Here is a 17,052-nt window from a genome sequence, read left to right as displayed (position 1 = left end):
TGTGCTAAGACTTCTTCCAGCTGTGGGATGGTTTCTATTAGAATCCACAGGGAACGGGAAGGGGGATGAGGAAGCCTGGCAACGACACCTGTCTTCAAAGTCAAGGTCCAAAAAATGGGCTGGCCTCTGCCTTCCTGACATTTAACTGCTTGAAATTAGACTGTGACCCGTATCATTGCTGCCAGATGCCATAGGACACTGTGCTTCCCAACAGACATGGGGTACATTAATTAAGACAGAAAGTGCTGTGCACTGAAAAGGCAGCTCCAGGGTGCTTTCCACATGCAGATGCTCCGAGGAGGCAGAAGAAGCGACACCCAGGGATCAGAAGCGCAGCTGAGGAGCGGCTTTGTTAAAGACCATCATTTGGATTAGTGGACGGTAACAGCCTGACCACGACTCTCACCACTGGCTCCGCTGATGAACATGTTATTGTGAGAGTTGCTGTGCTTGCAAGAGGTCTAAATGGTCTTAGATTTTCAGAAATAACATAAAGATGGGACAAAATCAAAACCCTGTTGGGCCTTTTTTTAAAAAAAAGAAAAAAAAAAAAAACCTTGAAGCATGAGAACCATTTTTTAAACATCTTAGAACAATTGGCAACTGGGAACCTTTTGCTTGAAATCCCTGGCTCTGACAAAGGCAATGAGCAGCTTTGAAGGATTCCAAAAATGAAAAGGCTGCCGGGATCATTTCCATTCATTCTGATCTCGTTCTTTACTATTTTATGCACTCTCATTTGGAAGCTTTTTTAGCGGTCCTTTGTAGGTCTGTGAGAATGATTTGCAAAGCCTTGGAAACATTTAGCTCCTCTCCAACTCCTAATTCCCTAAGTAATTCTGTGGCCTGTTGTTCACGGGGCTCCTGGGTTTGCCCGTCATCTCCGGGAGTTCTATGCACTGCCTGTGTCAGGGAGGCATACAAGAAGCGCTTGCTCTCTGTAAACAAGCGTCTTTGCTGTAGGAGGAATGAGCTAAAGGTGCTTTCCAGAAGGATGATGCAGTGAAATGGCAAACGCTGCTGGGACGCTTTCCACACTGACAGCATCCTCTTAGTTGCTTACAGAAATGAGGGAGGGTGACTATTCCTGGAAGTAACCAGGAGTGATGAGTAGCCGTTCTCTTAAGGATAACAAAGCATGTCGATTGCCCCCTCACCCTCCTGCCACACCACACTGGACTTTGCAGCAGTGGCTTCCTGCCTGGCCAGTGAGCCTGGTGTGGTCAGCACCCTGTTCAGGCTGAAGGCAACAGGCAAAAGGCAGCTTCTCTGAGGCTGTGAAACTGACTTTATCCCCTTCATTCAGACGATACTTGCTGGATTACTTGAGAGAGCCATTGTATTGACCAATAATATAATGACAGAGACTTCCACAGAATATCTTTGATATGGTTGGGCTCTGTGTCCCCACCCAAATCTCATCTTGAATTGTACTCTCATAATTTCCATGTATTATGGGAGGGACCCCGTGAGAGATCATTGAATCATGGGGGCAGGTCTTTGCAGTGCTGTTCTCATGATAGTGAATAAACCTGACATCCGGGGACCGTGGCTCACGCCCGTAATCCCAGCACTTTGGGAGGCCAAAGCAGGCAGATCACTTGAGGTCAGGAGTTCGAGACCAGCCTGGTCAACACAGAGGAACCATGCCTCCACCAAAAATATAAAAGTTAGCTGGGCATTTGGCACACACCTGTAATCCCAGCTACTCGGGAGGCTGAGGCAGGAGAATGGCTTGAACCCGGGAGGCGGAGGTTTGCAGTGAGCCGAGATTGCGCCATTGTGTTACAGCCTGGGCCACAGAGTGAGACTCCGTCTCAAAAAAAAAAAAAAAAAAAAAAAAAAAAAAAATCCTCACAAGATCTGATGACTTTATAAGGCAGAGTTTCCCTGCACAAACTCTCTTTGCCTGCTGCCATTCACATAAGATGTGACTTGCTCCTCCTTGCCTTCCGCCATGATTGTGAAGCTTCCCCAGCCACGTGGAACCTCTTTCTTTGGCAAATTGCTCACTCTCGGGTATGTCTTTATCAGCAGCGTGAAAACAGACTAATACAATCTTCTACTGGTTAAATCCGTATACAGTTGAGCAATTCCAAGAGTATCCCTTTTACAGATCCCTTTTACAGGCAAAATTTTAAGCAAAATTTCTTATGATCTGTAAAACTTGTCTTAGTCAATCTGGGCTGCTGTAACAGTACCAGAGACTGGGTGGCCTAAACAACAAACATTGGTTTCTCACAGTTCTGGAGGCTGGGAAGTCAAAGATCCAGATACTTACGGATTCAGTATCTGGGGAGGGCCCACTTCTGGTTTGTAGACAGCCACATTCTTGCTGTGTCTTCACATAGAAAGTGAGAGCCAACTCTCTCCCGTCTCTTGCTAAGGGCACTAATCCTATCCTGATGGCTTCATCTTTATGACATAATTGCTTCCCAAATGCCCCATATCCTAATGTCATCACATTGGGGGTTAAGGTTTCAACATACGAATTTGGGGTAGACACAAACATTCAGTCCAAAGCATTTTTACTCAACCAAAGCATGCCCTTTAATATACAATAAGGAGTCAATAAAAGATGCCTTTAAATTACCAGTTCAGCTCCCCAGTCCACGTAAAGCATAGTCAAGTAGGAAACATCCAATTTGCCATACAGACCTATGGAAACAAATGGGAGTTTATGATTAAGAGCAGTGGCTCACGCTGTAATCCCAGCACTTTGGGAGGCCAAGGCAGGCAGATCACGAGGTCAGGAGATCGAGACCAGCCTGGCTAACATGGTGAAACCCTATCTCTACTAAAGACACAAAAAGCCTGGCGTGGTGGCGGGTGCCTGTAGTCCCAGCTACTCGGGAGGCTGAGGCAGGAGAATGGTGTGAACCCAGGAGGCAGAGCTTCCAGCGAGCCGAGATCACGCCAGTGCACTCCAGCCTGGGCAACAGAGCGAGATTCTGTTTAAAAAAAAAAAAGAGCAGTTATTCACTACACAAAGCATTCCTAAGGAAATTTCCACCCTTGAAGTGTTTATATTCTAAGCTGGCAAAGGGGAGGAAAAAACATTGGTTCTTTTTTTTTTTTTCCTTATTTCCTGGATACATAAATTGCACAAAAAGGAACAGGTTTTTTTGGGGTGAGGGGATGGTCATAAAAGAATGCTCAGAGAAGAAGTGTGCCTCTTTGCAGCAAACAAGATGGAGAAGCTTTGCAAGAGGTTTCTAGTCCTGCAAAATTGTGGTCAAGTTATCCTTGACATTCTTCCATTAAAAACACCTAAAATTCTATATTAAATATAAAAAGTATTACTTTAGATGCATGGCTAGGCTCATGAAAAAAATGAGAGGCCAGGCATGGTGCCTCACGCCTGTAATCCCAGCACTTTGGGAGGCCAAGGCGGGCAGATCACCTGAGTTTCAGGAGTTCAAGACCAGCTTGGACAATACGGTGAAACCCTATCTCTACTAAAAATACAAAAATTAGCTGGCCATGGTGGCAGGTGCCTATTATCCTAGCTACTCAGGAGTCTGAGGCAGGCTTTAACCCAGGAGACAGAGGTTGCAGTGAGCTGAGATTGTGCCACTGCACTCCAGCACTCTGTCTCAAAAAGAAAAAAGAAACAGAACAATGGAATGTGTTAGCAGATCCTCGGTGGCCTAGTAGCGAGATTCACAGGTCTAGCACCAACGGGTGAAGATGGGAGTAGCACCACCCACTATTACCCCTAGTGACTCACTAGCAAAATTTTTGCTTCCTGTCCCTGCAGCTTTATGGTCTGCTGAGAGGTCTTAGTCCAAAGGAAGGAATGCTTCCTTCCATTAGAAGACACAACAGTAGTTCTATTGAATAGAAGTTAAGACTGCCCAGTCACTTTGGGCTCCTCGTGCCACTGAATCAACAGGCAAAAAGGGAAGTCTTGTGCTGGCTGGAGGGATTGATCCTGACTACCAAGGGGATAGTGGACTACTCCACAGCAGAGGCAAGGAAGACAATATCTGGAATACAGGAGGTCCCTTAGGCTATCTCTTAGGATTACCGTAGCTTGTGATTAAAGTCAATGGAAAACAAAACAATCCAATCCAGGCAGGATTATGAATGGCCCAGACCCCTTAGGAATGAGGGTTCGGGACACCCCATCAGGTAAAGAACCACAGCCAGTGCTTGCTGAGGGCCGTGGGAATGCAGAATGGGTAGTGGAAGAAGGTAGTTTTATGTACCAGCCATGACCACATAACCAGTTACAGAACCAAGGGCTGTCATTGTCATGAGCATTTTCTTCTTTTCTCCAGAGAGAGATTTTATTTTAAGGAATTGGCTCCCATGATTGTGAGGGCTGGCAAATCCCAGATCTACAGGCTAGGCCAGCAGGCTGGAGAGCCAGGATAGGGATGATGGTTGCAGCCGGAGTTCAAAGAAAATGTGCTGGCAGAACTCCGTCTGCCTTCTGGGAGGTCAGTCTTTTTTTTTTTCTTTTTTTTTAAGACTGTCAACTGATTCGGTGAGGCCCACCCACATTACCCACTTTACTGAAAATCCACAGATTTATTTATTTATTTATTTATTTTTGAGACAGAGTCTCACTCTGTCACCCAGGCTGGAGTGCCAAGGTGTGATCTCTGCTCACTGCCACCTCTGCTTCCCGGGCTCAAGCGATTCTCCTGCTTCAGCCTCCTCAGTAGCTGAGATTTCAGGCACCTCCCACCACGCCTGGCTAATATTTGTACTTTTAATAGAGATGGGGTTTTACCATGTTGGCCAGGCTGGTTTTGAACTCCTGACTTCAAATGATCTGCCCACCTCAGCCTCCCAAAGTGCTGGGATTACAGGCATGAACCACCATGCCCGGCCCACAGATTTAAATGTTAATCTCATCTAAAAGCACTATCTCCACAGTACCATTTAGACTGTGCTTAATTGAATATCTGGGTACTGCTGGCCAAGTTGACACATAACATTCATCACATGGCTGGATCATGAGCATGCATAGCTTGGAGGAAGAGCCAACGGGGTGCACTGAGAGGAGGAGAGAAGGAGATCTGAAAGGAGAGATTTTGTCCTCACACACCTGGAAATATGGGGATGCCATTAACCAAGATGGAGAGACTGCCAAGAAAGCAGACAAGAGAGGCAGAGTCAAAGGTGGAGATCAGGGGTCCAAGCTTTTGAAGTCTGAGACATCTATTAGACATCCAAATAGAGGTGCTACGCTGGATATATGAATCTGGACTTTAGGGGAGAGGCTCCGGTTGGATAAAAAGTTTATATCATCTTCTCCATGAGCTTTTTGTAAGATTTCCCACACAATTCCTAAATTAAAACAAATCCTTTGTGCCCCAGTTTTGGATGTGGGAAATCACTATAATTAAAAACCGAGAGGGCTTAAAGTGTAGGGAGATGAGCTTTGCAGAGGAGGCTGCGGGCTAACCCAGGCTAGATGGTGAGGGGTGAGCAGGAGCCTGCCAGCTGAAGAGAGGCTGGAGGGAAAGTTAACGAATCGCCTTCGCTAAAAAGATGAAAGTGATACTAAATCAGAATTGCCCTGGAAAGTTGCTGCCACCCAGGCACACGGTATCATGGCCAGTCGTTTCTCAGAGACATGGTTTGTGAATAAGAACAAGAGCGTGACGTCTCCACAACGAGCACAGCCCCCAGAGTCCTTTTCCGGAGTTTTCATTCTAGTCCCACAGTTCTAGCCTAGGACAAGTCATCTCATTTCTCTTCACCTCCTTTCCTTCATGTTAAAATAGAATCACACTCCTGCCCACTTCCTGGCGTTGTTGTGAGAACCAAATGCTATGGCTGCATGGCCCAGAGTCCATGCTCCATAAATGTTAGCTGTGATCATGGTTATTTATCTCTCCTACTTCTCTCTAATGCTGTAAGAACCTTAGATTCATACCCACTTGTATCACCAGCTCACAGGTTAAGCAAGTGTCTGATGAGTCAAATTGAACAGGAAAGTAGCAACATCTTGTAGCATGAAGGAAAGGAATGCTGTTCCTTGAACTCGTCTGCACCTGGGAGCTTCCTTGCCTCTTGCCCTCCTGCGTTAACGCTTCTGCCAGACCCTCCCACCTTTTCAAGAACTGCACTCCTTCTTTCTGTTATGCCTCTCTTTTCCTTATCTCTGACCTCTCCTTAGATCCTTCCCCTCTGCATTTTAACATGCCCAGGGGTTTCCCACTTAAACAAAAATGAAACAACTCACCCTTTCACCCCACAGCCCCCTCCAATTTTCTTTTCTTTTTTGAGATGGAGTCTCGCTCTGTCGCCCAGGCTGGAGTGCAGTGGTGTGATCTTGGCTCACTGCAAGATCTGCCTCCCGGGTTCACACCATTCTCCTGCCTCAGCCTCTCAAGTAGCTGGGACTACAGGCGTCTGCCACCATGCCCGGCTAATTTTTTTGTATTTTTAGTAGAGACGGGGTTTCACCGTGGTAGCCAGGCTGGTCTTGATCTCCTGATCTCGTGATTCGCCTGCCTCGGCCTCCCAAAGTGCTGGGATTACAGGTGTGAGCTACTGCACCAGCCCAGCCCCCTCCAGTTTTCTTCCAGTTTGTAAACTTCTCAAACTTTTTTTTTTGGATAGACATGTGATAATGAGGTTTTAAATATATGTGTATATATAAATATATATATATGTGTGTATATATAAATATATATATGTGTGTATATATGTGTATATATATGTGTATATATAAATATATATGTGTGTGTATATATATGTGTATATATAAATATATATATGTGTATATATATTATGGGGATGCCATTAACCAAGATGGAGAGACTGCCAAGAAAGCAGACAAGGGAGGCAGAGTCAAAGGTGGAGATCAGGGGTCCAAGCTTTTGAAGTCTGAGACATCTATCTATATATATATATATATATAATATATATATGTGTGTGTGTGTGTGTGTATATATATTTTTTTTTTTTTGAGATGGAGTCTCGCTCTGTCGCCCAGGCTGGAGTACAGTGGCCGGATCTCTGCTCACTGCAAGCTCCGCCTCCCGGGTTTACGCCATTTTCCTGCCTCAGCCTCCCGAGTAGCTGGGACTACAGGCGCCCGCCACCTCGCCCGGCTAGGTTTTTTTTGTATTTTTTAGTATAGACGGGGTTTCACCGTGTTAGCCAGGATGGTCTCGATCTCCTGACCTCGTGATCAGCCCGTCTCGGCCTCCCAAAGTGCTGGGATTACAGGCTTGAGCCACCGCGCCCGGCCGTTTTTTTTTTTTTTTGAGACGGAGTTTCACTGGTCACCCAGGCTGGAGTGCAATGGCACAATCTTGGCTCACTGCAACCTCTGCCTCCCAGGTTCAAGTGATTTTCCTGCCTCGGCCTCCCGAGTAGCTGGGATTACAGGCACGTGCCACCACACCCAGCTAATTTTTGTAGGTTTTTTTAGTAGACACGGGGTTTCACCATGTTGGGTAGGCTGGTCTTGAATTCCTGACCTCAAGTGAACCGCCGGCCTCGGCCTCTCAAAGTGCTGGGATTACAGGCGTGAGCCACTGCGCCCAGCTGGTTTCAATGATTAAGATCTCCTGCTTAAGCAGAATACGATCGGAAGTAAAAAAATAAATAAAAATAAATTTTAAAAATGACAATTTTTCCCCTCAAGTTTTGAACAACTGGAAAGCATAAAGATACAGTCTCGAAAAAATTTAAGGAATGAGCTTAAGGTTCTAATTTTCAACCTTCATTGTTCATCCTAGATTTCTCTTTTTTTTTTTTTTTTTTTACTTTAAGTTCTGGGATACATATGCAGAATGTGCAGGTTTGTTACATAGGTATACATGTGCCTTGGTGGTTTGCTGCACCTCTCAACCCCTCATCTAGATTTTAAACCTTGCATGTATTAGCTATTTGTCCTAACACTCTCCCTCCCCTTGCCCCCACCCCCACACATCCAGTGTGTCTGCATTTCCAAACTTCTGCAAAGTTGTTTACTCATGATTTCTACAGTTCCTCTCGTCCTCACTTCCCAATTCATCGCAAAAGGCTCCAACCCAACCCTCCCTTCTGCACATGGCTTTCTCCAGGGTCACCAATGACCAATTTTTTTTTTTTTCCTGAATCCAACAGATACTGTAAAATCTTCATCTTACTTACCCTTTCAGCAACATTTGGGACCCCCCCCCAACCATTCCCTTTCTTGAAACACTAAACACCTTCTCCTAGTTCTCTCTTCCTTTATCTTCAGTTGGCTGTCCTCAGTCTCCCTGGCTGGCTTACCATTCTCCAGTGACTTTTTTTTTTTTTTTAAATCCGGAGACAGGGTCTGGCTCTATCACCCAGGCTGGAGTGCAGTGGTGTGATCTTGGCTCACTGAAACCTCCGCCTTCTGGGTTCAAGCGTTGGCCTCTTGAGTAGCTGGGAATACAGGTGTGCACCATCACACCCAGCTAATTTTTGTATTTTTAGTAGAGGCAGGGTTTCACCATGTTGGCCAGGCTGCTCTCGAACTCCTGGCCTCAAGTGATCTGACCACCTCGGCCTTCCAGAGTGCTGGGATTACAGGTGTGAGCTACTGCTCCTGGCCTGAACCTGGCTTTGAATACAAATGAACGTATGTGTATGTGTCTGAGAGAGTGACAGACTGGGGGGAAGCAGGCTAAGTGAAAAGGGAGAAAGGAGGCCAGAAGGAAGGAGGAGAAGCAAAGAGGGAAGCACTGAGTATCTACCCACCACCTGGAATCTTCTGGATCCTGCACGGCCCCAGAAATGATCTGCCTATGGCTTCAGACACGGAGACTTTAGAATGCCATCATAACACCCTCATTTTGGCAGACCTCCTGGGCCTTAAAGCTTCACCATCTCACTCAAAATTGATGGTGGCTTTTCCAAGCTAGCTTTCATTTGCCTTGAGATTGTCAGAATCACCTGGTGCTTTCCATTTTTCTTGCCTCCTCTCTCATCAATGCCAGTATTGCTTTCATACCCTAAGGACCGCTGTCTTTTAGCACCTTCTCTTTCATAACGAGTTAACTACACATCCATATCCACATACACATCCACATCCACACCCCTCGGGATCAGAAAAATAATGTGGCCTAGAAGGAGTGTAAAAGCATTTGTAAACTTTATTTGTAAACCATATACATTTCAGAAATAACGTCAAATATTTTCTTTCTTTTTTTTTTTTTAAGACAAAGTCTTGCTCTGTCGCCCAGGCCGGAGTGCAGTAGCGCTATCTTGGCTCACTGCAACCTCTGCCCCCTGGGTTCAAGCGATTCTCCCTGCCTCAGCCTACTGAGTAGCTGGGATTACAGGCATCCACCACCACACCGGGCTAATTTTTGTATTTTTAGTAGAGATGGGGTTTCGCCATGTTGGCCAGGCTAACTCCTGGACTCAAGTGATCCACCCACCTCGGCCTCCCAAAGTACTGGGATTACAGGTGTGTGCCACCATGCCCGGCCAAATATTTCCTTAAAAAGTAGGATCTAAAGTAATTCAAGGGCTGGGCACGGTGGCTCATGCCTGTAATCCCAGCTCTGTAATCAGAGCTCTTGGGTGACAGGTGCATCGTTAATGAGCAGTAATATTTTGAAAGGAATTGTTTTGAGCATTAGGTTTCCATAGTGGGCTCAAAATATTCAGTAAACCACACTATAAACAGATGAGCTGTCATCCAGGCTTTGTTGTTCCATTTCTAGAGCACAGGCAGAGTAGATTTAGCATCATTCTTAAGGGCCCTAGGATTTTGGAAATAGTAAATGAACCCGGCCTTTAACTTAAAGTCACCAGCTGCACTAGCCCCTAAAAAGAGAGTCAGCCTGTCTTTGAGGGTTCAAAGCCAAACATTGACTTATCTTTCTAGCTATGAAAGTCCTATTAGGTGGTGGCTCACGCCTGTAATCCCAGCACTTTGGGAGGCCAAGGTGGGTGGACAATGAGGTCAGGAGTTTGAGACCAGCCTGGCCAAGATGGTGAAACTCCATCTCTACTAAAAAATACAAAAATTAGCCGGGTGTGGTGGCAGGCGCCTGTAATCCCAGCTACTCGGGAGGCTGAGGCAGGAGAATTGCTTGAACCTGGGAAGCGGAGTCTGCAGTGAGCCGAGATTGCGCCACTGCACTCTAGCCTGGGCGACACAGCAAGACTCCGTCTCAAAAAAAAAAAAGGAGGCCGGGCACGGTGGCTCAAGCCTGTAATCCCAGCACTTTGGGAGGCCAAGACAGGCGGATCCCGAGGTCAGGAGATCGAGACCATCCTGGCTAACATGGTGAAACCCCGTGTCTACTAAAAAATACAAAAAACTAGCTGGGCGAGGTGGCGGGCGCCTGTAGTCCCAGCTACTCAGGAGGCTGAGGCAGGAGAATGGCATGAACCCGGGAGGTGGAGCTTGCAGTGAGCTGAGATTCGGTCACTGCACTCCAGCCTGGGCGACAGAGCGAGACTCCGTCTCAAAAAAAAAAAAAAAAAAGAAAGAAAAAAGAAAAAAAAAGAAAGTCCTGTTAATAGATAGCATATTCTTGCAGTATAACGTTGTTTCATATACATTGAAAATCTGTTGGGCTGGGTGCGATGGCTCACTCCCGTATCCCAGCACTTGGGACGCCGAAGCAGGAGGATCACTTGAGTCTAGGAGTTTAAGACCAGGGTGGGCAACATAGTGAGACCTTTCCCTATAAAAAAATAAATAAATAAAAACGAGCCGGATGTGATGTTGCACATCTGTGGTCCCAGCTACTCAGGAGGCCGAAGTGGAAGGATCACTTGAGCCCGGGAGGTCAAGCCTGCAGTGAGACGTGATCACACCACTGCACTTCAGCCTGGGCAAGAGAGTGAGGCCCAGTCTCAAAGAAAAAGAAAGAAAATCTGTTGTTTAGTGTAGCCACCTGCATCAATGATCTTAGCTAGGTTTTCTGGAGAACTTGTTGCAGCTTCTCCATCAGCACTTGCTGCTTCTCCTTGCACTTTTATGTTATGGAGACGGCTTCTTTCCTTCAACCTCATGAACCAATCTCTGCTAGCTTCCAACCTTTCTTCTGCAGCTTCCTCATCTCTCAGCCTTCACAGAATTGAAAAGTTAGGCCTTTGCTCTGGATGAGGCTTTGGCTTGGGAATGTTGCGGCTGGTTTGATCTTCTATCCAGACCACTCATACCTTCTCCATGTCAGCAATAAGGCTGTTTTACTTTCTTCTTCATGTGTTCACTAGGGTGGCACTTTTAATTTCCTTCAAGAACTTTTCCTTTGTATTCACAACTTGTCTGTTTGGCACAAGAGGTGAAGCTTTTGTCCTATCTCAGCTTTTAACATGCCTTGCTCACCAAGCTAATCATTTCTAGCTTTTGATTTGAAGTCACAGATGTGTAACTCTTCCTTTCATTTGAACACTTAGAGGCCACTATGAAGTTATTAATTGGCCTAATTTCAATATTGTTGTGTCTCTGGGAAGAGGGAGGCCCAAGGAGAGGGAGAGAAACAGAGTAACAGGGTTTGGTGGAGCACTCAGAACACACGCATTTATTGAATATGTTCACTGTCTTCTATGAGTGTGGTTCATGGCAGCCCAAAACAATTATAAAAGTAATGTCAAAGATCACTGATCACAGGCCAGGCATGATGGCTCACACCTGTAATCTCAGCACTTTGGGAGGCCGAGGTGGGTGGATCACCTGAGGTCAGGAGTTCAAGACCAGGCTGGCCAACATGGTGAAACCCCATCTCTACTAAAAATACAAAATTAGCCGGGCGTAGTGGTGCATGCCTGTAGTCCCAGCTACTCGGGAGGCTGAGGTGGGAGAATCTCTTGAACCTGGGAGGCGGAGGTGGCATTGAGTCGAGATCACACCACTGCACTCCAGCCTGGGTGACAAGAGTGAAACTCTGTCTCAAAACAAAAAAAAAAAAAAAAAAAAATCACTGATCACAGATCACCATAGTGGATATAATCAAAATGAAAATGTTTGAATTATCATGAGAATTACCAAATGTGACACAAACACAAAGTGAGCATATGCTGTTGGAAAATGGCATTGATAGACTAGCTCAAAACAGAGTTGCCATAAACCTTCAATTTGCAAAAAAAAAAAAAACAGTATCTGTGAAGCGCAATAAAGCAAAGCGCAATAAAATGAGGTGTGCCTGTAGCATGATGAATAGGGCTGCAGGACAGAGAGATGGACGCAGAGACGGAAATGGACAGATGGGGTCATCAGAGCTAAGAGACATAGAGAAGATACTGATCATATCTGCCATGCAATTAACAAAAATGTAAATACGTTTTCCTTCCATGAGTGGAAAAAAACAGTAACTCTAAAATTCTCTGGTAGAAAATAGAGAAGTAGGGCTTTAAGGAAAAAATGAGCCGGGCGCGGTGGCTCAAGCCTGTAATCCCAGCACTTTGGGAGGCCGAGACGGGCGGATCACGAGGTCAGGAGATCGAGACCATCCTGCCTAACACGGTGAAACCCCGTCTCTACTAAAAAAATACAAAAAACTAGCCGGGTGAGGTGGTGGGCGCCTGTAGTCCCAGCTACTCGGGAGGCTGAGGCAGGAGAATGGCGTGAACCCGGGAGGCAGAGCTTGCAGTGAGCTGAGATCCGGCCACTGCACTCCAGCCTGGGCGACAGAGCAAGACTCCATCTCAAAAAAAACCAAAAAAACAAAAAAACCCAGCAAATTGTAACTAATTTGAATATAAAAATGAGTTTGAAGTAAAATAATGAATAATAATAACATATAATTCTTACTCTGAGCAGGGCAACAGGGGGAAAAATGACATATAAGACATAAAATGACATATTAAGTCCAAACAGGTGTTTGGATTATAGCATTTTAAACTCTTGGCATTATCCAAGACTATAGTAGAGATATTGATTAATTTCAGACAAGTCAGAAATGAATGTTAAATATGCAAATTTGAAAAACTTCTACCCGTGGGATGGGGTAGTTGAGAAGTGGGTATAATGAAAACTCAGTTGAAACAGAAAACAAGAATAGTCTTTTTTAATCAAATAAACAAAAAACAAACATGAAAATTAGTACAATGTTATTATCTATAGTCACAATGATTGTAAACAAAGTTTCCACTACAAAACAGAGAATCACAGACAAGACATAGACAAGAAAAATTAATCTTTATAATTGAAAGAACCACACCCAAAGTTGAAGTATCTAGAAAGACAAACTGAAGGAAGCAGGGGGTAAGGGGAGAAATAGGTTTACCTATTTCTATTTTACCAGACAAATACGAACCAAAAGAAAGCTTGTATAGTTATTTTATTCTCAAAAAAAAAAAAAGGAAAGATAGAAAGTATTATCAGAAATAGGAGGCTATAATAAAAGGAGCATTCCCCCACAAAAGTATAAACATTTGGAACCTGTTTTCAACTTAACAACATAATCTCAAAACATAAACCAAAAATGGACAGAATTACAAGGAGAAATTGGCAAATCCACATCAAAATCGAAGAACATATCATTTTCCCAAGAATATTTACAAAAATAGGTCACATACTAAGCTATAATGTCAAACTCAACAAATACCAAAAATTGATATAATAAAAACCGATTTCTCAAATCCAATTTCATAAAAATAGAAATCATTAACAGAAAATAAGTCCAACATGTCCATGCAATTGGAAAGTTAAAAAATAAACTTCACTATAACTCATGGGTCAAAGAAAAACTCAGCAACTACCATTTAGGATGGAATAATGTTTTTGAACATTCCCTCAATGGTGACACTCTACCCGCTCCTGACCAATGCTGAGACAACACACACAAACACACATATACAGACACTATACTGGGAAGGGAGAAACAAAATTGTCATTATTTGCAGAAGATTCCAACAACAACAAAAAAAAAATGAAAGAAGATCAAAGACAAGGCATAGGTAGAAAAGAATTTAATTAGGCTGCAGGATATAAGATGAATATACAAAAATCAATTGTGTGCCTATATGCCCACAACGAATGGCTGAAAACTGTCATTTTTAAAGAATTACAAAGTAAGGTACCTAGGAATGTATCAAACAAAAGATGTATAAAATCTTTATGTTGAAAATTATAACACATCTTGAATAACATAAATGGATGAGAAAACCTCCCATTTAGAGGAGAATTCTCTCAAAACTAATATTAAATATTAATATTAAGCGCAGTTTCACACAAAATCTCAACAGGCTTTTTTTGAAGAACTTGTAAACTGATTTCAAAATGTATATGAAAGAGCAAAAAGTCAAGTACGACTAAGAACATTTCAAACAATGTGAGACTTCCTTTGCCAGTTATCAAAACTTACTATGAAGCTATTAAATTTAAGATATCGATACTGAGATAAATATATGGTGAATGAGAATAAAGAGCACTGGGGAGCAATGGGAGTCGATTTTTAAGGGATACAAAATTACAACTAGCAACTAGACAGGAGGAAGAAGTTCTAGGGTCCTATGTCAATGCAGTATAACTGTAGTTAACAATAAGATATTACATAGTCTCAAATAGCTAGAAGGAGAATATTGAATGTTCCCAACACAAAGAAATAGTCCATGTTGGAGATAATGAATGTGCTAATAACCCTGACTTGATCACTATACATTATACATCTCAAAACATGACTCTACCCCATAAATATGTACATTATACATCAATTAAAAATCAAATTTGAAAAGGAGAGCAGCAAACAAACTCATGCATACATGAAAACACAATGTATGATAACATATGATAGCTGTTATTACAAAAGGAAAAGGATTTAACAAATGGGGCTCGATACAGTTGGTTTTCTATATGAAAAGAAAATTGAACTGCTTCCTAATACCATTCACAGAAATAAATCCTAGGTGGATTAAAGACCTAAAAGCAAAACTTGAAATCAAAGGAAACAGAAAGACAAGAAAAATAGCAAAACTTGAAATAGAGGAATAGAACGAAAACAGAATATTCTTATGCTCTCAAGGATAAGAAAGGTCTGAATAGACAAAACACATCAACCATAAGGGAAAGGTTGGTAAGTTTGATGATATAAAAAAAATAAAACTTTGTTACAACCAAAGTCACCGTTGCTGGGATAAAAGTCAGCCTATAGAGCAGGAGACATACACAATACATACAACTGACTAAGGATTCACTTCCAAAACATATAAAGAATGTTTAGAAGGAATAAAGGACAGGCGTGGTGGCTCATACCTGTAATCCTAGCGCTTTGGGAGGCCCAGACTGGAGGACTGCTTGTGGCCAGGAATTCGAGACCAACCTGGCCAACATAGTGAGACCACGTCTCTATTAAAAAAAAAAAAAACTTAAAAAAATTATGCATACATATCATATATATGATCTATGTATATATAATGTATATATAATATACACTATTATATGTTATATATTATATGTATATAAAATTATATAACATATAACCAATATATATGTATATATCATAATCCATATATGTCTATATAAGGGCCAAAAACTCCAGTAGAAAAATTGGGGAAAATATAAATAAGCATTTGACAGAAGAGGGAACAAAAGGCCAAGGAAAATCAACCTCACTGGTAATCAAGGAAATACAAATGAAAATGATGAGGTTCCCTTTCATACCTAGGAGAAAGGAAAAACTTAAATTGGACACAATCAAGTTTCCAAGGAGGCTGGGCACAGTGGCTCATGCCTGTCATCCCAGCACTTTGGGAGGCTGAGGTGAGCAGATCACTTGAGGTCAGGAGTTCGAGACCAGCCTGGACAACATGGTGAAACCTTGGCTCTACTAAAACATACAAAAATTATCTGGGCGTGGTGGCACACACCTGTAATCCCAGCTACTCGGGAGGCTGAGGCGGGAGAATCGCTTGAACCTAGCAGGCAGAGGTTGCAGTGAGCCGAGATCACACCCCTGCACTTTAGCCTGGGCAACAGAGCCAGATTCTGTCTCAAAAAAAAAAAAAAAAGGCAGGGGGAGGTCAAGGCGGGCAGATCACAAGGTCAGGAGATCGGGACCATCCTGGCTAACATGGTGAAACCCCATCTCTACTAAAAATACAAAAAATTAGCCGGGCGTGGTGGCAGGCGCCTGTAATCCCAGCTACTCGGGAGGCTGAGGCAGGAGAATGGTGTGAACCTGGGAGGCAGAGCTTGCAGTGAGCCGAGATCGTGCCACTGCACTCCAGCCTGGGTGACAGAGTGAGACTCCGTCTCAAAAAAAAAAACGTTTGGGAGGAAATGTGGAGTAACAAACTCTCACACATACTGACAGGGTCATACAAACACTTGGGGTAACCATTTGGACAGAGTTGGTAGACGAAGATGCTGGTACCACATAACCAAGCAACTCTATGTAGGTATATACCCAAACACTTCCACAAGGATATATGGACAAGAAAACACTTGCTGCAACATTACATGTGATGGCAAAGATTTTAAAATAGATCAACAGTGGTGCCCTTATTTGATGGACCATGATTAATAGCTGTGACAAGGAGTGCCTGGCATACCAAGCACTATGTAAGTGTTTGATGACATCATCATTGTCATCATCATCATCAGCGTAGATAAACCTCAAGAGCTCAAGTTCAGTGTAAAAAAAAAATCAACAGAAAGTTGTGCAGGGTGTGTTATTACTGGTACAAAGTTTATGCAGTTTAAAATCATTTTGCCAATGTTGTAATGCATACTTATGGATAGATACATGTGTAATGATATAAACTACGAAAAGCTGCCTGGGAATAAAAAACATGAAACTCGGGATGACATTCATCGGTGAGGGCAAAGGAGGAAAATGAAGTCAGGGAGTGCAGAAAGGGCTCCATTTGTATTTGCAGTTTTATTTCTGAAGCTGGATAGAGGGAATATGGAAACTCCTTATCTTACTCCCCATATGTCTTTTTCTTTTCTTTTCTTTTCTTTTTTTTGCAGGCAGGATCTTGCTCTGTCATCCAGGCTGGAGTGCAGGGGCGCACAATCTCAGCTCTTTGCAGCTTCGACCTCCCCAGGCTCAGGTGATCCTCCCACCTTGGCCTCCCAAGTAGCTGGGACTACAGGCATGTGCCACCACACCCAGCTAATTTTTGCGTGTGTGTGTGTGTTTTTTGTTTGTTTTTTTTTTTTTT

The sequence above is a fragment of the Theropithecus gelada genome, chromosome 10, assembly GCF_003255815.1.
Source record: "Theropithecus gelada isolate Dixy chromosome 10, Tgel_1.0, whole genome shotgun sequence".
NCBI lineage: Eukaryota > Metazoa > Chordata > Mammalia > Primates > Cercopithecidae > Theropithecus > Theropithecus gelada.
Note: the sequence above shows the minus strand (reverse complement) of the source record.